The sequence below is a fragment of the Mus caroli genome, unplaced genomic scaffold (genome assembly GCF_978045245.1).
Source record: "Mus caroli unplaced genomic scaffold, Mus_caroli_1 scaffold_1, whole genome shotgun sequence".
Taxonomy (NCBI): Eukaryota; Metazoa; Chordata; class Mammalia; order Rodentia; family Muridae; genus Mus; species Mus caroli.
Window position 1 is genome coordinate 144944860 of NW_028227256.1, and position 23875 is coordinate 144968734.

Genomic DNA, 23875 nt, shown 5'->3' on the forward strand with positions numbered 1-23875 from the left:
GATCCTGTAGAAATCCAAAACACCATCAGATCCTTCTACAAAAGGCTATACTCAGCAAAACTGGAGAATCTGGATGAAATTTCTAGACAGATACCAGGTACCAAAGTTGAATCAGGATCAGGTTAATGATATAAACAGTCCTATATTCCCTAAAGAAATAGAAGCAGTCATTAATAGTCTCCCAACCAAAAAAGGCCCAGGACCAGATGGGTTTAGTGCAGAGTTCTATCAGACCTTCAAAGATCTAATTCCAGTGATCACAAACTATTCCACATAAGAGAAGCAGAAGGTACTCTACCCAACTCATTCTATGAAGCCACAATTACTCTAATACCTAAACCACGCAAAGACCCAACAAAGATAGAGAACTTAAAACCAATTTCCCTTATGAATATCGATGCAAAAATACTCAATAAAATTCTCGCTAACAGAATCCAAGAACACTTCAAAATAATCATTCATCCTGACCAAGTATGTTTCATTCCAGGGATGCAGGAATGGTTTAATATAAGGAAATCGATCAACGTTATCCATTATATAAACAAACACAAAAACAAAAAACACATGATCATCTAGTTAGATGTGGAGAAAGCATTTGACAAAATCCAATACCCATTCATGATAAAAAACTTGGAAAGGTCAGGAAATCAAGGCCCATACCTAAACATGATAAAAGCAATCTACAGCAAACCAGTAGCCAACATCAAAGTAAATGGTGAGAAGCATCCCAATAAAATCAGGGACTAGACAAGGCTGCCTGCTTTCTCCCTATCTATTCAAAATTGTACTTGAAGTCCTAGCCAGAGCAATCTGACAACAAAAGGAGATCAAAGGGATACAAATTGGAAAGGAAGAAATCAAAATATCACTTTTTGTAGATGATATGATAGTATGTAAGTAAGTAAGCCTAAAAACTCCACCAGAGAACTCCTAACCATGATAAACAGCTTCAGTGAAGTAGCTGAATATAAAATTAACTCATATAAAGTCAATGGCCTTTCTGTACACAAAGGATAAACAGGCTGAGAAAGAAATTAGGGAAACAACACCCTTCTCAATAGTCACAAATAACATAAAATATCTTGGCGTGACTATAACTAAGGAAGTGAAAGATCTGTATAATAAAAACTTCAAGTCTCTGAAGAAAGAAATTATAGAAGATCTCAGAAGATGGAAAGATCTCCCATACTCATGGATTTGCAGGATCAATATAGTAAAAATGGCTATCTTGCCAAAAGCAATCTACAGATTCAATGCAATCCCCATCAAAATTCCAACCCAATTCTTCAATGAATTAGAAAGGGCAATCTGCAAATTCATCTGGAATAACAAAAAAACCCCAGGATAGCAAAAACTCTTCTCAAGGATAAAAGAACCTCTGGTGGAATCACCATGCCTGACCTAAATCTGTACTACAGAGCAATTGTGATAAAACCTGCATGGTACTGGTATAGGGACAGACAAGTAGACCAATGGAATAGAATTGAAGACCCAGCAATGAACCCACACAACTATGGTCATTTGATCTTTGACAAGGGAGCTAAAACCATCCAGTGGAAAAAAGACAGCATTATCAACAAATGGTTTTGGCACAACTGGTGGTTATCATGTACAAGAATGTGAATTGATCCATTCCTATCTCCTTCTACTTAGTAAGGTCAAATGTAAGTGGATTAAGGAACTCCACATAAAACCAGAGACCCTGAAACTTATAGAGGAGAAATTGGTGAAAAGCCTCTAAGATAAGGGCACAGAGGAAAAATTCCTGACTAGAACAGCAATTGCTTTTGCTGTAAGATTGAGAATCAACAAATGGGACCTCATAAAATTGCAAAGCTTCTGTAAGGTAAAAGGCCACCAACAGATTGGGAAAGGATCTTTACCTATCCTAAATCAGGTAGGGGACTAATATCCAATATATATAAAGAACTCAAGAAGGTGGAATCCAGAAAATCAAATAACCCCATTAAAAAATGGGGCTCAAAACAAAACATAAAATTCTCACCTGAGGAATATCGAATGGCTGAAAAACACCTGAAAAATGGTCCATCATCCTTAGTCATCAGGGAAGTGCAAGTCAAAACAACCCTGAGATTCCACCTCACACCAGTGAGAATGGCTAAGATCAAAAAATCAGGTGACAGCAGATCCTGGTGAGGATGTGGAGAAAGAGGAACACTCTTCCATTGTTGGTGGGATTGCAAGCTTGTACAACCACTCTGGAAATCAGTCTGGCAGTTCCTCTTTAAATTGGACATAGTACTACAGGAGAATCCTGCAATACCTCTCCTGGGCATATATCCAGAAGATGTTCCAAGCGGTAAGAAGGACACATGCTCCACTATGTTCATAGCAGCCTTAGTTATAATAGCCAGAAGCTTCAAAGAACCCAGATGTCCCTCAACAGTGAAATGGATACACAAAATGTGGTACATTACACAGTGGAGTACTACTCAGCTATTAAAAAGAATGAATTTATGAAATTCCTAGGCAAACTGATGGATGGAGGGCATCATCCTGTGTGAGGTAATCCAATCACAAAAGAACTCACATTATATGTACTCACTGATAAATGGATATTCGCCCAGAAACTTAGAATACCCAAGATATAAGATACAATTTGTGAAACACATGAAAGTCAAGAAGAATGAAGACCAAAGTGTGGATTCTTTGCCCTGTCTTAGAATTGGGAACAAAACACCCAAGGAAGGAGTTACAGAGACAAAGTTTGGAACTGAGATGAAAGAATGCACCATCTAGAGATTGCCATACCCTAATCCATTCCATATTCAGCCTCCAAATGCTGACACCATTGCGTACACTAGCAAGATTTTGCTGAAAGGACCCAGATATAGCTATCTCTTGTGAGACTATGCTGAGGTCTAGCAAATACAGAATTGGATGCTCATAGTCAGCTATTGGATGGATAACAGGGCCCCCAATGGAGGAGCTAGAGAATGTACCCAAGGAGCTAAAGGGATCTGCAACCCTATAGGTGGAACAACAATATTAACTAACCAGTACCCCCTGGAGCTTGTGTCTTTAGTTGCATATGTATCCAAAGATGGCCTAGTCGGCCATCATAGAAAGTGAGGCCCATTGGTCATTCAAACTTTATATGCCTCAGTACATGCAAATGCCAGGGCCAAGAAGTGGGAGTGGTGGGTGGGGAGGAGGTGAGGGAGTGTGTGTGGGACTTTTGGGCTAGCATTGGAAATGTAAATGAAATAAATATCTAATTTTAAAAAAAATTTTAAAAAGGCGAGCAAAAGCTGAAAATTCATGGTATAATGAAAATTATTGCACACTGACATTGATGGCACATTCAGCTTTATAATAGAATAAAATAAGAACAAAGATGGAAAAAATGAAAAAGTAATACATTTTATTTTTTAAAAGTATATATGCAATCATACACAAAATATTTGGATATAAATGAAACATATATTTTCTTCAGATTTAAAAAAGATTTTTTTGTTTATGAGTATTTTGCCAGAGTGTGTATTTATGATCCACATAAATGTCTGTGCCCATGGAGGTCAAATGAGGTTATTTGAGTCCCAAAAACTGGAATTGAATATGGTTGGGAGCTGCCATGGGAGTATTTGGAATCAAACCCAGGTCCTTTGGAGGAAGAGCTAATACTCTTAACCACTGAGTGAACTTTTCAGCTTTTATAGAGAGCTTTAAACTTTTTTATAGACTCTGAATTTATAAGGGATAGAATTGCCAATATATATCAACAAATATAATTGAGAGAAGTTACTCATTTATGACTTATCAACATGACAACACAAATGAGTGAATTAGCTAAAGATTATGCATTTATTAGAAATCTAAGCCTTCATAGATGAGTTTTGAATTGAAGTCAGCCTAGATCTGTCCCACTCCCTAAAAGTGCCCAGACATAGATACATTTCATAAATCAAGAAAGCAACATTTGAAATGTACTTTATGTCCTCATTGAGCTATTATAAATACTACAAATAAAATGAATTATGTAATTAATAAAGCAAAGTAAATTTGAATATGGGATATATTTTTAACAGTAATTTTAAGAAATATTAATAAGCATCATCATAAAATATACAGTAAATCTGCCTGCCTCTCTGTCTGCCTGAGTGTGTGTGTGTATGTGTGTGTAGGCATATACCCAATAGCATATATAGGAAAATAAGAGAACAACCTGAAAGCATTTTTCTTCTACCATTTGGCTCCTAAAATTAAATCCAGTACCTTTTGCAACAAATATCTTTACCTCCGTGTGTGTCAGCATTCCTCTATATGCATGTCTACCACTTTACCTCTGAGGCTCCATCTCATGACCTGCCCTGCCAATACTCTTAGGAAACCATAAAAATATTTCAGTCGCCTCACTTTGAATTGAAGAGCAGGTTGCCTGGATGGTTCAGATAAATGCTTAGGCATATGCCCTAATCCTTCTTTCAAGAGAAGAAATAGAGCACAGAAAAAATATCCAATGTATTTCTGAAGAAAAATGAAGAAGATAGCTTGCTTAGTTAAGGTTACTACTGTTGTGATGAAACACCACGCCTAAAGCAACTTGGGGTATAAGAGTTCTTAGGGATTCCACTTTCACATTCTAGTCCATCACTGAAGAAAGTCAGAACAGAAACACAAACAGGGAAGAGACCTGTAAGAAGAAGCTGACACAGACACTAAAGATTTTGCTTATTGGATTTTCCAGCCTAGATTCTTACAGACTCCAGGATGACTACAAAAGGAATGGCACCACTCACAATGCACTGGTTCTTTATCCGTCAATATCTAAGTAAGAAAATTCCCTAAAAACTTGGGTACAGTCCAATCTTATGGAGGAATTTCCTTAATTCAAGTTTTCTTTTCAAGGGTAGAGAGAGCCTCTGAAGTTAAGAGCACTGCCTGCTCTTCCAGAGGGCCTGAATTCAATTCCCAGCAACCACAATGTGTCTCATGACATTATATATATATATATATGTGTGTGTGTGTGTGTGTGTGTGTGTGTGTGTGTGTATTGGGATCCAATGCCCTTTATGGCCTGCATACGTACATGAAGATAGACCTCTCATACATTAGATAAATCGATAGGTAGATAGATAGATAGATAGATAGATAGATAGATAGATAGATAGATAGATAAAAATCTTAAACAATATAAATTTCCATTCTCTCAGCTGACTATCCTTCTCAAGTTGAAACAAAAATATCTAGCACAACAGTGAACAGAGGTGAAGGGAAAGAGAGTGGTTAAAATGACAAATTACAAGACCCATCTTTGCTAAACTGGAAGAGAAAATTGAGTAATTCATAGAAAGCATGATCCTCAAAAGTAGGGAATAGATATGTGACTGTAGGATTATAATATTTATTTCTGTCCTGAATGTATTTTCTTGTCCTTTTCATTTGTTAATCCCTAGTTTGCCTTTAAATTCTTCTAAAAATCAGTAAGTTCAAAACACTTCCATTACTTTAAGCATATGATTGGCTTAAGCTGTATGACACTATTGAGTACACTCCCCTTCCATCACTTCCATTCCAGTTACTTACTGTATTGTCATGCACCACCTCACTGTATGTATGTTGAGAATAATTGATGGTGTTTATACTATTTAGTGGGACTGATTTCTTATTATATATTAAACATATCACAGGCAGATATGAATGCTTGCTTAATGGTTGTGGTAATTTATATTTATTATCAGTAGAATGGGATGTATAATCAAGGAAGACATGTTCCTCTGAATGTGTCTGTGAGTAACTAACTTTTAAAATGGTTTAACTGAGATGAGAATCTCCCCAAGTGGTGGCTTCTCCTTCACATAGGTTGCCAGATACAAACTAGCATTAGGGGGTGAAAGTGATTGTTTGCCTGTGGTTTCTCCTTCTCCTTCACACCTGTTACCTGGATTGATCTAGCTTCTTTGACCTTCCTAGAAGGCCTGAGGATGAGTTACTCTCCAGGTAGCTTACAAGGCTTCAGTACTAGGCTGCTACCACTTAGGTTACCACTGATTTGATTAACCTGCTTGTTAGGCTTTGGTGGAAACTGAATGTTGGAGAGTTGGAAGTAAAAATGTGGGCACCAATTGGGAGGGGTTTAAAGCATGTGGATGTGGATGGGTAAGTTTAGGAAAGCACTATTGTGGCTGGACAGGAATATTGAACTCTGATTTCTTACACACTTCAAGCCTTTCACATTCTATTCTTGCAGTATTGATATATTTATGCTTAGCGTAGGACATTTATCTTTCCTTGAATGCCCCATTAAGAAGGAGGTACCAAAGAAAACAATGAAGATGCATCTCTGGATGATACTTAAATGCCAACTTTTGATTCTGATTTCAGACACAGCTTCATCTAGCCTTTAGAAGTGAGGTTTTACCCATGAGAAGGTGCAATAAATCCTTAAAGAAATTTTAGGGTATCCTAATTTCCCATTAAAAAAGATCTAGTGAATCTGGGAAGAATTTTAATAGTGTATAGATATGACATGATGGAAGAAACATAAAATTACCTTAGGCTAAGTTCATTGACGTGGATGCACTAAGAAAGGAGCATAGGTTTATTGCTATATCTCACACAATTAAAAATAGGAGCTAACAATTTTCCTGATTGGCTGACTGAAGTGTTATGTAAAATGCTGTGAGTGCTATGAATGATGTGGAGATATGTCATATTCCTTTAGTTTAATGTTGATGAAGAGTCTCAAAGGCTTTGGGGGAAGTTAGAATGTAGTTGTGGTTTACTGTGTATAATCCAATTCTCCACAATGAGGATCTCCAGGGAAAAAGTGCCATTCAGGAACACCATAAAAAAGAACTGCTGAGAAGGGAAATAGCTCTGCCATGAATCTCTGTATTCCAGAACCTTCTGTGGAAGCCACTAATGCTCAATTGAATAACAAACCTCACCATTTATATTAGATAATGTTCCACTATTTGAGTAGAACAGTATTTCTGGGAATCTGGTATGCGTTAATTGATATTACAAACACCTTTCTCTGAGTATCTGTTCATAATACCTATCACAATTATCTTATATTCAATTCACATGTCCAGCCATATACCATTACTGTTCTAGCTCAACAGTGCATTAACGTTTTACCAATAGAGATAAAGAGAGAAACTATGGCCTGTATATCACCCTGGTCTATTAGGATTAGGTTGTTGACCTGGTTGGATCAAGTGAACAGGAAGCAGTAACCTATCCGTACTTATTAGTAAAGCATATGTACATAACAGGATTTAGAATAACACTAACCAAAATTCAACAGTATTCTGACTCAGCAAAATACAGAGATATTTCTTCTAATGTGTAGTATAATCTGTTGCACCCAGCACTTCCAATTACCAATAAAATATTAGATATTAGATATTTACCTATATTTTGGAGGTACCACATTCCTTATTTGGGTATGTTAGCCTAGGCTATATTGTAGGTGATCCAAAAAAGAGGAAAAAAATTACTCCATGTTACCCTGAATAAAAGATTTTGCAACAGATCAAGTCTGCATTGGACAATAGTTTTTGTTTTTTTCTCTCTGAGTCATATGATATAACATCCCTATAGTATTTGAGGTACCAATGAGAAAGATATATGCTATTTAGAGCCTTTGTCTGATCCCCATATGTTAATCACATGGGACAACCTTGGTATTTTGGAGCAAGGGCCTGTCATCACATGCAGACAATTACTCTACATTTGAGAACCAACTCTTAGTCCACTAGCAAACTAGGTTAAACTAAAGGCAATGAGCCACAGTGGGACTCAGCTACTTGAGCTGCCCATGTTCAGGTATCCATGTGATCTTGAGTGCATATTTGAATCATAATCTTGGAAGTTCACAGTAGACTCCATCATCAAATCACAGGGATTTTGTGTGTGACTGTGTGCTTCTGTGTGTGTGTGTGTGTGTGTCTGTGTGTGTGTCACACACACACACACAGACACACACACACACACACACACACGGGGTGGTGGGCTGTGCACAGACAGCCTGGTCTCCAGTTGAGCAAAGGTTTGAAACCCCAGTGACCTGGTGGGTGGATAGTTTCCACCTACATGGGGTGGAAGTCATTCTATCATGTCTCATGGGCCCCTGGCTCCTGTTGAAGTTACCACCCTCCAGTCCACCGCAGGATAGGTGTGGCTATCAGTCACCCACATGCAAATAAGGTTTCTCCCAAGCTCTCAGTCCAAGCCAATGAGAGGTACCAGCTGTTGAACATGAACCACCCCCAAAACTGTATATCAATCCGATTCAAGGAATTATAGGTGCACAAGAACTACTCCATTGTCTGAGCCTTTTGTTCTAAGAGCTGTAAGGCTTGGTGTAACACTTCGGAAGAGATCTGCTCTCCCAAAGTGCTGCTCTCCACACTCCTCACTGGCTAGTCAGCCTCTCATCTGCCCAGCCCTACCCAACTCAGTGCAGAGCTGCTCAGAGTTACCTAGTGACCTTGAAGGCACAACAGAGAAGGTAGATCAGAGGAGACTCCCTGCCTGCACTTGCTTCCCTTCGCCTGAACCCTCACACCAGGCCTGGCCAGAGATCTCTATGGATAGCCTCTGGTACTCAGGCCCATACACACACACACACACACACACACACACACACACACAGAGAGAGAGAGAGAGAGAGAGAGAGAGAGAGAGAGAGAGAGAGAGAGAGACATTTTGACTCAATAATATCCTGTAGGAATAAGTAATTTACTAGCAGAATGGAACCAAATACATATGATTCTAACTTTTACTATAGTGACTACTGCCTCCAATCATGTACCTGTCCATTATAGTGTTTCAATTGAAAAATAGTCTAGAGTATAGTTCATAAATTGTTTTTCGTATTCTACAGAAAGTACTAAGGAGAGCTGTAGCATTTTTGTTAACTTCTGTTACAATCTTGAAAGTAGAAGAACTAGTGGACAGAGCAAGGACTATACAATGATGCACATTTTTTTGGAGTATGAGTGGTCAAACACAAAATGATATGGCAAATAATTGGCTTAATGGGCTATTGCAAAGCTGGTGACTCTTTAACATAGACAGAAATTTGGAAGAAACATTAATGAAGAGGTATGAACAATATTAAAGTAATGGATATGTAGCTATGCCTCTTCAAATGAGTAGATTTGGTGATTATAATATTTTCCCCATGTAAATGGTTTACTAAAAGCTTACCATGCACAACAAAATCTTCAATAATAATGTAAATAAAATTACTTCATTTGTTATTAATAGTCATCCTCTTTCTTGAGTACCCATTCACAAAGACTGATAAGTATATAGCCGATACTAAGTGCAGAATCTGCCAATAGCAGAAATAAAAAGTTAGGTCTAACTGTGCTTTCATTTGCTGGGGTGGGTCACAAACATCTAGGTGGTCAATTTCATTATAGAAGAAGCAATACTTTTTTATTGGAATTTATACTTAACTAAGCTTTCTTCTTTCTTTAACTAAATGCAATACTTCTCAAATTAACATTTTATTTTCAAATTATGGGACGCCTTAGCCATAATCATGGTATTCTGTACAGACTTTCTTTTGATTCTGGAACACATTTTATAGCTAAAGAAGAGTTGTAATGTGCTAATTTTCCTGGAAATAACTGCTCTTACATTGTGTTCTGACTTCATGAAGCAAGCTGCTTGATAGAATCATAGAATTGCCTTCTAACAACTCAATTACAGGGACATTTGTCTGAAAGGCTGGGACTAGGTTCTCCAGATAGCTGTACATGATTTAAATTATCATTCAGACATGGCATAATGTCTTCTATAGCCAAGGTTCACAGGTCCTGGGTTTCATGGTTGTCAGTTGGAATGGAACTTATCATAGCGTCAATTTTTAGCAAATTTTTACTTTGCTTCCTTTTCTCTGAATTTTATGTTCTGATGATCTAAAATTCCTAGTTTCATATTAAAAGACCTGCTAAAAACATTATAGCAAGAATTTTATTGAAAGGAAAGTGGATTGAAACTTATATTCTGGTCACTTCAGGCTCCTGAAACCCTTCATTTTACAAGCCTTGAAAGGAGTTCCAGTTTTATAAAAGGTGAGAGATCCAAACTAACAGAAAAAAAATGGGGCTGCATATAAAAAAGAAAGTGTTGGAAGAGTATATATGGAGGGGAACATATTCTTTAGTGTATCTCTTGGAGTTACCATATTCTGAAATTAAAGTTGCAAACAATCCAATATAAAAGAGACAACAGGAGTGCTAAAGCCTTCACAAGTGGGATATATTCATATACTTGCTGGCATTCTTTTCTCCACTAGTAAATGTATTTACTTACTTTATATATTTGCCAATGCCCTCCCGTCTCCACCCCCACCCCACTTATATGACCGCTCTGTGCATCACTGTATGAGAAGAGTGAGCCCTTCCTGGTATAAAAACCACCCTAGCACCGCAAAGTTTCTGCAGGACTAGATACATCCTTTCCCACTGAGGCCAGGCAAGTTGGATCAGTTGGGAGAACAGGCACAGCAGTCAGGCAGCAAAGTCAAGGTGAGTTCCTGCTCTAATTTTTGGGAGACCCACATGAAGACCAAGCTTCACATCTGCAACCTATGTTCAGGGGCCCTAGGTCTAGCCCTAGTATGTTCTTTGGCTGGTGGTTCAATCTCTGGTGGCCTCCAAAAGTCCAAGTTAGTTGACTATTCTGGTTATCTTTGAGAGTCCCTATCCCCTCCACATTCCTCAAGCCTTCCTCTTAACTCTTCCACAAGAATTTCCAAACTCCCTATAATGTTTGGCTTTAGGAATCGGCATCTATTTCCACTGGCTGCTTGGTGGAGCCTCTTAGAGGATAGTTATGCTAGGATCCTGTTGGAATACATAATAAAGTATCATTAATAGTTCTCAGTGATTGGTTTTTTATCTGGGGGTGGATCTCGTTAATCCAGTCATTGGTTAGACATTCCCTCAGGATCTGCTTCATCTTTTTCCCTGCATTCCTTGTAGGCAAGATAAATTTTTATTCTAAGGTTTTGTGGGTGGTTTGCCATCGTTATCACTCCATTGGACATCTTGATAGGGTAATGGAGGTGGCCACTTTAGGTTCCATATCTCCTCCACTGCTAAAAGTCTGAGCAAGAGACTCTCTCATAGGCTTTCTGAGGCTGCCTCCATCTTGATTCTCTGGTGTATCCTAAAGATGTCTCCTCCACCACCTTACCCTAGACAAATTTCTGTTCTCTCCCCAACTTTCCCTACACCTGGTCCCCCCTCCTGTTATCATCCCCATACACTCTCCCACCCAGTTCCCTCCCTCCATTGATCTCCAATGACAATCTTATTTCCATTTTTGAGTGAGAGTCAAGCATCCTCTGAAATAGCAATTTCTTGTTTCTTTGGAGATTCAGCTAGGTCAGAGTGATGCTTTGCTGGGGCCGACAGCTGAGAGGATGTTTTGCTAAAGCAGGCCCATGGAAGAATGTTTTGCTGAGGCAAACACAGGTGATAGGATGTTTCTCTAAAGCAGACACTTGAAGGGACGTGATGTTGAGAAAGAATATAAATATGACCAGAGACAGTGGGGCAAGCCTGGAGTATTGGTTAGCCTTGCTCTACCTCAGTGGTCTTCACTGAAGATGCTCTGACACTGGTTGGCCTTGCACCATGTTGCTAACCTTTGTTCTTGCACACTGTTGCTGACCTTTGCTTGTAATGACTTCATAGTGAGTAACACCAATGAACAGATGGTATTCTGGCAGGGTCTGACTTATGCCACTGACTCACTCTCATCCAGTGGAGCTTCAGTTTTTATTCTAGATTGAATTACCACTGCTGATTCTTATGTGCTGTCTTCCAAGTAGACTCGACTGAGGCTGCTGATTGATGTTTGGTGGTTTACTAGTACAATGAACTCCGAAAATCCTGAGAACAAAGATTGGAACTGCCCCCCAAAATTAATTTGAAACAGGTTCACTTCATCCATGTCTTTTCTAGTCACTACCTCTGGTCGATGGTGGACTAGAAGGGAGGATAAAGTGTATAAGAACACATATTATAGTAGGTTTTGAAAAATCTAAGCCTACAATTCTCCCTTGGGTTTCCTACGTTAGTTGGTTTAGCTTCTTTGCCTCTGGGGACTGAAACATGGATATCCTGTACTTTATGGCTAATATCTAGTTATATATTAGTATACCATACATACATGTCCTTTGGGGTCTGGATGACCTCACTTGGGATGATACTTTCTAGTTGTATCCATTTACCTACAGATTTCATGGTGTCCTTTTTTGTTTTTAATAATTCAGTAGTATTTCATGGTGCAAATGGACCACATTTGAAGTCATCTGATTTGTTTCTAGTTCCTGGGTATTATGAATAAAGCTGCTAGGACCCTTATGGAGCAAGTGCCCTTGTGGTACAGTAAATTATTTTTTAGGTGTATGACCAGGAATGGTATGACTAGGTCTTGATGTCAAATTATTCCCAAATTTCTGAGCAGCTGTCAAGTTGATTTTCAAAGTAGGGTCCAACTTTGCATTCTTCCCAACAATAGAGAAGAGTTTCCCTTAGTCTAAACCTCTGCAGCATATACTGTCCTTGAGATTTTATTCTAGCCATTCCTATGGGTGGAATCTCAAGAATTGTTTGGATATGCACTTCCCTAATGCATTTCAAATTTTAAAGATGCCTGAAGGTGGTGCAGAACATTCTAGGTGTCCACTTTTTATTAGTAGTCAGCCATGCTGAGGTGGGCTTTTGGTGATGCAGATGCCTAAGTTATTTCCACTCCCGCACCTGACCCCCAACCCATATTCCTGTAAGTCATTCTAATAAATCTCACTATTTCATCCAGTTGGATATTGGTGGTATTGCCGTTGGTTTCATATTAATTTGCCATTTGGGGTGAGTAGAGATTTGTTCACTATCCCCAGGTGTAATCTCACACAAAACCACCAAAGATATTTTTGTCATGATAATATTTCAGAAAAGGAAAATACAAATGAAAACAAAGATTTTTTTTTCCAAAATCAGACTTATCATACAACACATAAATTTGATTCAATATACTAATTTTATTATTTATTCAGTGACATTTGAACCAGAGTTTATCATTTTATCAAGTTTACTAAACTCTAATTACTGTGCTACTATGTTGTTGTCCACTCTGACCTTGTTCACCCTTTCTGATACTAAGTTAAAGAAAATCCTCATAAGAAGTCACAAATATAGAAATCTAATAAACTTAAGTAGTTTAGTGTCTTATTCAGTTAAAAAATCTCTAAAAATCTAATTTTCTAAAGAGAAATGGAATATGAATTTTAATAATGTATTTTTAATGGAAAATATAAATTTTCTTCAGAAAAACAATTACTTTGGGTAAATTTCTGTAACCTGTATCATATTAAATAAAGGTAACAGAGAATTAAATATCATTACCAGATTCTATAAAAAGATCTTATACTTGTAATGATATAGGTGAATAGCAGAAATTTCCATAGATGTCTGACAATCATACATAGTGTTCCTTGATCAGGACATCCCCCCCAATCCAATTTTCTTCATCTTCCTTGTAGTCAGAAATCCTTGGCAAGCCCTTCTTAGCTGAAGGAAAGAGGAGTCACCATTGAGAAAGCATCAACTGATTGTATAGTAGAAGGAGTCATAAGAGAGACAGGTGAAGAATGTGTTGTGTTTGAATACTCAAGTGTGCTTTTGGCTTTCCCAAGTGGAGGAATTCTCTGCTAGCTGAATCTGCCTTTACTTCCTCCTCAATGAGGTGAAACCTGTATGTGTATCTTGGTTGTCAGTTTTGACTTTGGAATCAGCTCATGTTCTGGAAATAATCAATAAATTGGAGGTCCCTATTTATGAAACTACAGAGTCCAGACATTTACTTCTGTCAAAGCACAAAATTAAGACTAAATGACTATAAACTGTCTAAAGACTAATGCTATTTCTCTCATAAAATATATACTTTTTAAGTTCACAAGTGTAATATTCAACAGCACTTTAAAATTAAAAAAAGAAAGGATAAAGCAATACATTTCCATGTGTGGAATACAGACATACCCCCCTTTTTTAAAACTGCTGCTTTGTGATAAAGGTGAGTGGATCAAATATTGTGCACTGAACTTAATACATTTACAGCAATATCCTTTATGTCATAGCTTTGTATTTAAATTAATCACTTTTAAAACATAATGGTTATCCTTGATTTAGGGTAGGAGTAATATCAGCAGCAGTAGTAACAATAACATTTACACAGTTCAAGCTAAAAGAAGCATACTCCTAACATAATTCACTCATTATGACAATATTCCTGCTATATGGTGCTATCACTTACATTTTACCATAAAAATCATGAGGTATGGAGAAGTTAAAAAAAGCATCAAAACTAAGTGAATAGAAAGTAGCATATTAAAGTTTGAACAAAGTAACTTACTATGGTTTCTGACCTACTAACAATATAGACAAGACAAGTATATTATAGTTTCATTTAAGGGGTCAACATATTGTAAGTGACCTTAGAAAAGTCATAAGCTATATCTTTTTAGTGTTTCTCAAAGATAATATATTTTTATATTTATAAATATCTTTATTGATATTTTGAATATATATAATTAGAATCCAACATTTTTAAATAAGTAGATTTTAATAAAACAGCTTCCAGTGTTTTGATAATTTAAAAAGAGTTTTACAAATACTTCACCATAATTGCCTAGCAAAAAGTACACATTAGGGAATGAAAAATATTCATGAAATATGATACCATCAAAATTATAAAACAAATGATTTTAGGCAACAGTGCTATTAATTGTGTTTAACTTAAGCAAGAAATTGAATGTGGCCACTTGTTAATCTACAAATTTTTTTTTAAAAAAGGTTATGATAATATCATCTGAAAAATATCTCAAAATATTGAAAATATGTAATGTTATAGTATAACCTTGAATTTATGGGGAAATGCTCTAAATCCATATGTATTTTAGATTATTTTAAATTTTATATAAATAGCAGTTTGCAATAATGTCAAGATTAGCCACAGAATAAGTTAAATTTTTTTCCAGAGTTTAATTGCAAACAATTTATAACTTTATAAGATCCTAGTATACTTTAACAAAAAGATACATCAGAAACAAATTAGAATCTCTAGTCTGATGTCCACGATTTTAATGGTGATTGTAGTATTATTCCTTGGACCATTCTAATCATGATCTCTGCTAACTCATGGGAACTGCAGCAGATGGCTTGTGTTTCTTGTGTTAGAATATCAAGGAAGACAACATTGAACTAGGTTCCAGTGAGTACATGTAAGTGGATGGAAAAGTCAAGGTCAAGAAAATACAGCCATGCTTGGAGGTGCTGCTCATTTCTTAAAGCATAATGCAGCTTTATTATAGAGGCAGTTGATCTATTGCCTTGTCACACCAACAGCAATTCCAACAAGCACTGCAGATGTGGTTCATTCTGCACCCATCAGCTGTGAGTGCACATTGCCTGTCCAATGCCCCGATTACAGAATAAAATCTATAATATATTGAATGTTCTCTAGGAAGTATATAGTTGTAAAAGTATATTTACAAATTACATATATGTACACATATATAATTTATATGTTGTTATTATAATGCATATTATAAAATGTGTATCATACATATGCTATATATATACAGATATGTAAAAATTTCATGTGATTTCATCATTTCAAATGATGATAAGTCTTTTAGGAGACACATGTTTTCCTTCAAATCATGACTGACCTTAGGGTTCTAACCTTCTAGGTTGTTGTATTTTTAAAAAATACAAATAATTCCTTGCAATCAAATACTTGTTATTCAACTGCCTACAAGACTGATGAATTTAAACAAAACAATGAATTATAAGGTTTTTGAAATATTAACAATATTAGTTGTTTCTCAGATATGTATGTAGATGATATCTAAAAATATTAAACTTTTACTTCTATTCATCCTCTTCTTTTTTTAATTTTTAAATTTATTTTTATTTTTATTAGATATATTCTTTATTTACATTTCAAAGTTATCCCCCTTCCTGGTTTCCCCTTTAAAAATCCCCTATTCCTCTCCACTTCCCCCCACACACACACACGCACCCACTCCCAATTCCTGGCCCTGGCATTCCCCTAAACTGGAGCATAGAACCTTCACAGTCCCTAATATTGTGGGGGACAAAGAAATTCTAGACATAAAATATTTCTTTGAAAGATGTCTGAATCCTTCCACTCTGCATTTTGCCAGAGCAACATTGACAATACAATATTAGAAAAGTATGTTCTTAATGTTTTTTAGTTATGAAATTATTCATTTAAAAACATTTATTTTCATAATACCTTATACAAAAATCAGTATATTCTATTTACTTTATTAAAAAAAAAGTTTGTTCTGAGTTTATCCAAAGATGAGAGTATTTGTTCAATATAAATGCTATCTAATTTCTAATAACATACATATTTTATACAAATTAATTAAATTAATATAGCATTTCAATAAGTGAAAAATTGTGCTCTCATACAAGTTAACCTTTTGTTTTCTTTCTGAATCTTATAATGATTATTCTTATTCATCATTATCATATTTTCTTCCTTTCTTGTTTGTCTCCTATTTTATCCTTCCCTCCTTCCTCTCTTCTTTATTTTTTTGTATAAATCTCCAAAAGCATTTACTAGACATTTAAGAAAACAAATTGTGTATAAAATATTAACAGATATTCTCAATTAGAATGTGAATAATAATTAAAAATCCTATACAATATATTTAACAAATTATATTCAAGTATTACATAATTTTAAAAATAATTTTTTATAATAGAATAGTATTGGAAGGTTTAAGATTAGTTCCAAAAACATTTTACCTTTTAATTTTTCTGTATATTAAAATTTATTATTTGTTAATTTGAGAGTTGTGTATAGTGAATTTTGAGCAGATCCACCTCAATTACTTCCCTCCAGATTCCTTCTTAACACTCATCACTCTTAGTTTCCAATTTAATGTGCCCTCTTTTATTCAAATAATTAATGATTCAGCTAGGGGCTTCTTGTGTGCTCATGACTGATGTACCACCCCCTGGAGTATAGTTACCCAAGAGAACATCAAAATCATTTCCTATCTTTTTAACTTTCAAGTCCAATTTGAGTTGCCAAATACTTTAGTATATGTGGTCTTCTACTGGAGATGGTAAATTTAGCAGAGGCAATACTCTTAGTAATAACTGTCGCTCCCTCCAACAGCACATAACAATGATCAATAACTCCATGACAAGGGGTGTAGTATGCTGGAAATTTGTGTGTTTTGTAGTGGCACATGTTTTGAACATGTCATTTTAAGCACTTGGGTATTCATATATACAGATTTCCTGTTCTGTTTAGGAGATAATAATTCTTTGTAGTCATCTACAATCTGTGGCTTTTATAGTATTGCCAGCCCTTCTTTCACATGGTACCTCACTCTTGGAAGGTGAGGTGAGGTGTATATATTCCATTTCAGGTTGGGAATTTCAAAGTTTCTTATTCTATGCAACATAACTTTTATAGGTAATTGTGTTAAACAGCACCTACTGCTAATAGAATTCTCTTCAATATGTTTGAGTAGACTCTGGGTATAATTCTAAGTTAATTAAACCTGTGGCCTCCCTTCCCCCAGCCTGGAACCTGCTTGCTCAAGGGTGGAGCTACCGGCTCATTCGTCCTGCCACGCCTACTGCTGGAACCTGCCTTTGCTGCCTGGAGGCATACATGTGTTCGTCCTGCTACTGGACCCTGAGTTACTTGGCGGGAAGTTGGGTTCCCTCCCCCTTCCTTTATAACTGAGTGTCTGAAAATAGTAAAATTGAGCCTTGATCAGAATGTTCGTTGTCTTGGCTCCATTGTTTCTTCTGCCCCGTCTAGATTCCTCTCTTTTCAGTTTGAACTGCCATTCTCAGTTGAACTGTTCGTGTTGTGGACTGCGGGCAGGCCGCAACAGTTGGCGCCAGAACTGGGACCTGAAGAATGGCAGAGGGATGCTAAGAGAAACGACTGCTGTGTGGAGCTCCACAAGAAAGGAAAGGATTTTCGTATTGGAGGAGCATCGGAGCAACGGACAGGTACACATGCTAGCGCTAGCCTAAAATTTCAGTTTTGTAAAGTGTTGCTGAGGATGCGGTAGGATATGAATCAAGTTTGAATCAGTGCTGACCCAACACTGTTTCTGCTTGGGGTCAGTAGTTTGTTAATCGGAACTAGATATGGAGACAGGCGGTGTGCCGCAGTTTTTTAGAAAACTGCTTAGGTGGAAGAAGGAAGGGTTTAAAGTCATGGATCAAGCGGTTGTTTTTAGCTTTCAGGAGTTGCTTCAGGCCAGAGGAGTAAGGCTTGAAGTACAATTAGTAAGAAATTTTTTAGATAAGATAGATAGCTGTTGTCCATGGTTCAAAGAAGAAGAAACGATAGATTGTGGAACCTGGGAGAAAGTTGGTGAGGCCTTGAATATCGCTCAGACAGATAATTTTACCCTAGGTCTCTGGGCGCTTGTAAATGATGCTATAAAAGATGCAACTTTTCCAGGGCTAAATCGCCCTCAGGCGGAGCTTGTGGTATCTTAGGAGGAGTGCCTATCAGAGAAGGCCTCCTCAGAAAAAGATCTTCTTAACTCAAAAATTGATAAATGTGGAAACTCTGATGATGGACTGAATTTTAACAAAAATCACTCAGATAGAGGAATTGCCCATTACCTTAATGAGAATTGGTCCTCTTGCGAATCTCCTGCTTCACCTATAGTCACCACTTCGGGAGGTGCTACTCATAGGGACACACGGCTAAGCGAGTTAGAATTTGAGATTAAGCTTCAGAGGCTGACTAATGAGCTTCGGAAACTAAAAAAAGATCTCAGAAGCGGAGAAGAGTAACTCTTCTGTAGTTCACCAGGTGCCGCTAGAAAGAGTTGTGAGTCAGACTCATGGGAAAGGACAGAATTCGTCTAATACGCTGGCCTTTCCTGTGGTCGAGGTAGTTGATCAGCAAGATGCTAGGACCAGACATTACCAGACCTTGGATTTCAAGTTGTTAAAAGAGTTAAAGGCGGCTGTTGTGCAATATGGTCCTTCAGCCCCATTCACTCAAGCATTACTGGACACAGTTGCGGAGTCAAACTTAACCCCCTCAGATTGGAAGACTCTGTCCAAGGCTACCCTGTCAGGAGGAGATTTTTTGCTTTGGGATTCTGAATGGCGAGATGCCAGTAAGAAAACTACTGCTTCTAATGCTCAGGCTGGTAACCCAGACTGGGATAGCAACATGCTTTTAGGAGAGGGTCCATATGAGGGACAGACAAATCAGATTGATTTTCCCGTTGCAGTGTACGTGCAAGTTGCGACAGCCGCATGCCATACAGCTTGGGGAAGGTTGCCAGTTAAAGGAGATACTAGTGGAAGTTTAGCTAGCATTCTGCAGGGTTCTGATGAACCATATCAAGACTTTGTGGACAGGCTGTGGATTTCCGCTAGTAGAATCCTTGGAAGTCCAGACACAGGTAGTCCCTTTGTTATGCAGCTGGCTTATGAGAATGCTAACGCAACTTGACGAGCTGCAATTCAACCACATAAGGGACAGACAGATTTGGCGGGATATGTCCGTCTTTGTGCAGACATCCAGCCTTCCTGCGAGTTCTCGCAGGGAACCCACGCGCAAGCAATGTTCTCGAGGAAACGAGGAAATAATGCATGCTTTAATTGTGGAAGCTTGGATCATTTTAGAAGTAATTGTCCTAAGAACAAGGGCGCCAAGGGTAGACAAACAGGCCGTACCCCAGGAATATGTCCCCAGTGTGGGAAGGGCCGCCACTGGGCAAAAGATTGTAAGCATAAACCAAGGGTTTTGAGCCGCCCGGTGCAGGGAAACGAGGAAAGGGGTCAGCCCCAGGCCCCGAGTTACTCAAAGAGGACAGCTTATGGGGCTATAAATCTGCTGCCCAGCCAACAAGATCAGTTCTTGAGCTTGTCAGGTCAAACCCAGGAAATGCAAGACTGGACCTTTGTTCCACTGTCCATGCAGTATAAACCCCAGAAATGGGAGTCCAAACTCTGCCTACCGGAGTCTTCGGACCACTGCCCACAGAAACCTATTGTAGAAGGCCTGCAGATTTATCCAGGTGTTATAAATAATGATTATGAGGGAGAACTTAAAATCATAGCCGCTTGCCCTCGTGGTGTTATAACTATACCTGCTAATCAAAAAATTGCTCAACTTACTTTGATCCCTTTACGCCAGTCACTGTATAGATTCTTTGAAAGTGAGGAAGGACAAAATAATTTTGACTCCTCGGGCGTAAATTGGGTGAAATCTATTCACAAATCAGAGACCTAACCTTAAATTGACTCTTGATGGAAAAGGCTTTGAAGGATTAATAGATACCGGGGTCGACGTAACAATTATAAGAGGGCAGGACTGGCCCTCAAACTGGCCCTTGACTGCTTCCTTGACTCACCTTCAAGGAATTGGGTACGCCAGTAACCCAAAACGTAGTTCCAAATTGCTAACCTGGAGAGATGAGGAAGGGAAATCAGGAAAGATTCAGCCGTATGTTATGTCAAATTTGCCTGTGACCCTGTGGGGAAGAGATCTGTTGTCACAGATGGGTGTTATTCTGTGCAGTTCTAAGGAGATGGTGACTGAGCAGACATTCAGGCAGGGACTCCTGCCTGGTCGTGAACTAGTTAAAAAAGGACAGGGAATTAAGACCTTTGAGGATCTTAAACCCCACTCTAACATGAGAGGTTTAAAGTATTTTCAATAGCGACCACTATCTTGCCTGCATCCCACGAGGAAAAAATTCAATGGCGTAATGATATTCCGGTGTGGGTAGATCAGTGGTCTTTACCTAAAGAGAAAATAGAGGCCGCTTCTTTGCTAGTGCAGGAGCAGTTAGAAGCAGGAAATTTGGTGGAGTCTCACTCTCCCTGGAATACACCCATTTTCATTATCAGGAAGAAATCTGGAAAATGGAGACTGTTACAAGATTTAAGAAAAGTTAATGAGACCATGGTACTTATGGGAACCTTACAACCAGGGCTCCCCTCCCCAGTGGCCATTCCTAAGGGATATTATAAGATTGTTATAGATTTGAAAGATTGTTTCTTTACCATCCCTTTGCATCCAAAGGATTGTGAGAGATTTGCTTTTAGTGTTCCTTCTGTAAATTTCAAGGAACCCATGAAAAGATATCAATGGACAGTCCTCCTGCACGGGATGGCTAATAGTCCCACATTATGTCAAAGGTTTGTGGCGAAAGCAATTCAGCCTGTTAGACAACAATGGCCAAATATTTACATCGTTCATTTCACAGATGATGTCTTGATGGCGGGAAAGGACCCCCAAGAATTGCTTTTGTGTTATAAAGGTTTACAAAAAGCCCTAGTTATAAGGGATTGCAAATTGCTTCTGAAAAGGTACAAACTCAGGATCCTTATAATTATTTGGGTTTTAGACTCACTGATCAAGCTGTTTTTCCCCAAAAGATCGTTATTCGTAGAGATAACTTAAAGACCTTAAATGATTTTCAAAAATTGTTAGGTGATATTAACTGGCTTCGCCCCTATTTAAAGCTTACTACAGGGGAGTTAAAACCTTTATTTGATATTCTTAAAGGGAGTTCTGATCCCACTTCCCCTAGATCCCTAACCTCAGAAGGATTGCTGGCCTTACAACTAGTGGAAAAGTCTATTGAAGAGCAATTCGTTACCTATATAGATTACTCCTTGCCGCTGCACCTGTTAATTTTTAATACGACTCATGTGCCTACGGGACTGCTATGGCAAAAATTTCCTAAAATGTGGATACATTCGAGGATTTCTCCCAAACGTAATATCTTGCCATATCACGAAGCAGTGGCTCAGATGATTATCACTGGAAGAAGGCAGGCATTGACTTATTTCGGAAAAGAGCCATATATCATTGTTCAGCCTTACAGCGTAAGTCAAGACACTTGGCTGAAACAGCATAGTACAGATTGGTTGCTTGCACAAATAGGGTTTAGTGGAATTATAGACAACCACTACCCTCAAGATAGGTTAATAAAATTTTTAAATGTACATGATATGATATTTCCTAAGATGACTTCTTTACAGCCTTTAAATAATGCTCTATTGATTTTTACTGATGGCTCCTCTAAAGGGCGAGCTGGATATCTTATTAATAATCAACAGGTTATCGTAGAGACTCCTGGTCTCTCAGCTCAGCTAGCCGAATTAACAGCAGTGCTAAAGGTCTTTCAGTCTGTACATGAGGCTTTTAATATCTTTACTGACAGTTTATATGTTGCTCAATCAGTACCCTTATTAGAAACCTGTGGCACGTTTAACTTCAATACGCCATCAGGATCCTTATTTTCAGAATTGCAAAACATCATTCTTGCCCAGAAAAATCCGTTTTATATTGGCCACATACGGTCTCACTCTGGTCTTCCTGGGCCTCTAGCCGAGGGTAATGATCGCATTGACAGGGCTCTAATAGGAGAAGCTTTGGTTTCGAATCCTGTTGCTCTGGCCCAACGTGATCATGAAAGGTTTCACCTCTCTAGCCACACCCTAAGGCTCCGCCATAAGATCACTAAGGAGCAAGCAAGAATGATTGTAAAACAATGTCCTAAATGTATTACATTATCTCCAGTGCCACATCTAGGAGTCAATCCTAGAGGCCTTATGCCTAATCATATTTGGCAAATGGATATAACCCATTATGCAGAATTTGGAAAACTAAAATATATACATGTTTGCATTGATACCTGTTCAGGATTTCTCTTTGCTTCTCTGCATACAGGGGAGGCTTCAAAAAACGTAATTGATCATTGCCTACAAGCCTTTAATACCATGGGGTTGCCTAAGCTTATTAAGACAGATAACGGGCCATCTTATTCTAGTAAAAACTTTATTGCATTCTGTAAAGAATTCGGTATCAAACATAAAACTGGAATTCCTTACAACCCCATGGGACAAGGAATAGTTGAACGTGCTCATAGCACCTTAAAGAATTGGCTTTTTAAAACAAAAGAGGGGCATCTATATCCCCCAAGGTCACCAAAGGCTCATCTTGCCTTCACCTTATTTGTCCTAAACTTTTTGCAAACTGACATTAAAGGTCAGTCTGCAGCGGAACGCCACTGGCACCCAGTTACTTCTAATTCTTATGCATTGGTAAAATGGAAGGACGCCCTGACTAAAAATGGAAGGGTCCAGATCCAGTTCTAATCTGGGGAAGAGGCTCGGTTTGTGTTTTTTCACGAGATGAAGATGAAGCACGGTGGCTACCAGAGAGATTAATTCGTCAGGTAAACACAGATTCTGTCTCTTCTTGTAAGTATCATTCTAAAGACTAAAATTTCTCTTGTGCTTAGAGTTCAGCTGGGAGTGGAAGCTCTCAAAAAAAAAAAAAAAAACAAAACAAAAAAAAAAAAACAAAACTGTTTTCCTCTGAGCCAATTCCCCTACAGGAGGCCAGAGATTAGCTTTAGTTTTACAATTTGCATCTAAATAAAGTACCTTGACTTCTCCAAACAGAAAATTTACATTGCTACACTCTCATTGTTTAGAATTCTTCCTTTTCTCAAGCAGGTCAATCTACATTCTCCGGTTCTCCGCCCCTAAGAGCAAACAGGTGGTACTGCTAATCTCCCTTCCAAGTACATCCCAGCATGTGGTTTTCAGTCTAAGATAAGATTTAGATTTACCAGGAGAGCTAGGGAAGTAGAAATTTCATATATATTTACAGAGATTAGTTCTTATTTTGATAGAGATGGGCTTAGTCCCTTAGCTGGCCTCTGGCTTTTCACCCTTGCTGTTACTGCAAGGTGTCCTTAGTTCCTCAGGCTATTGGGAATAACAGGTATGAAGAGGAAAGACTTTCAGTTCCTATTTTAACCAAAATT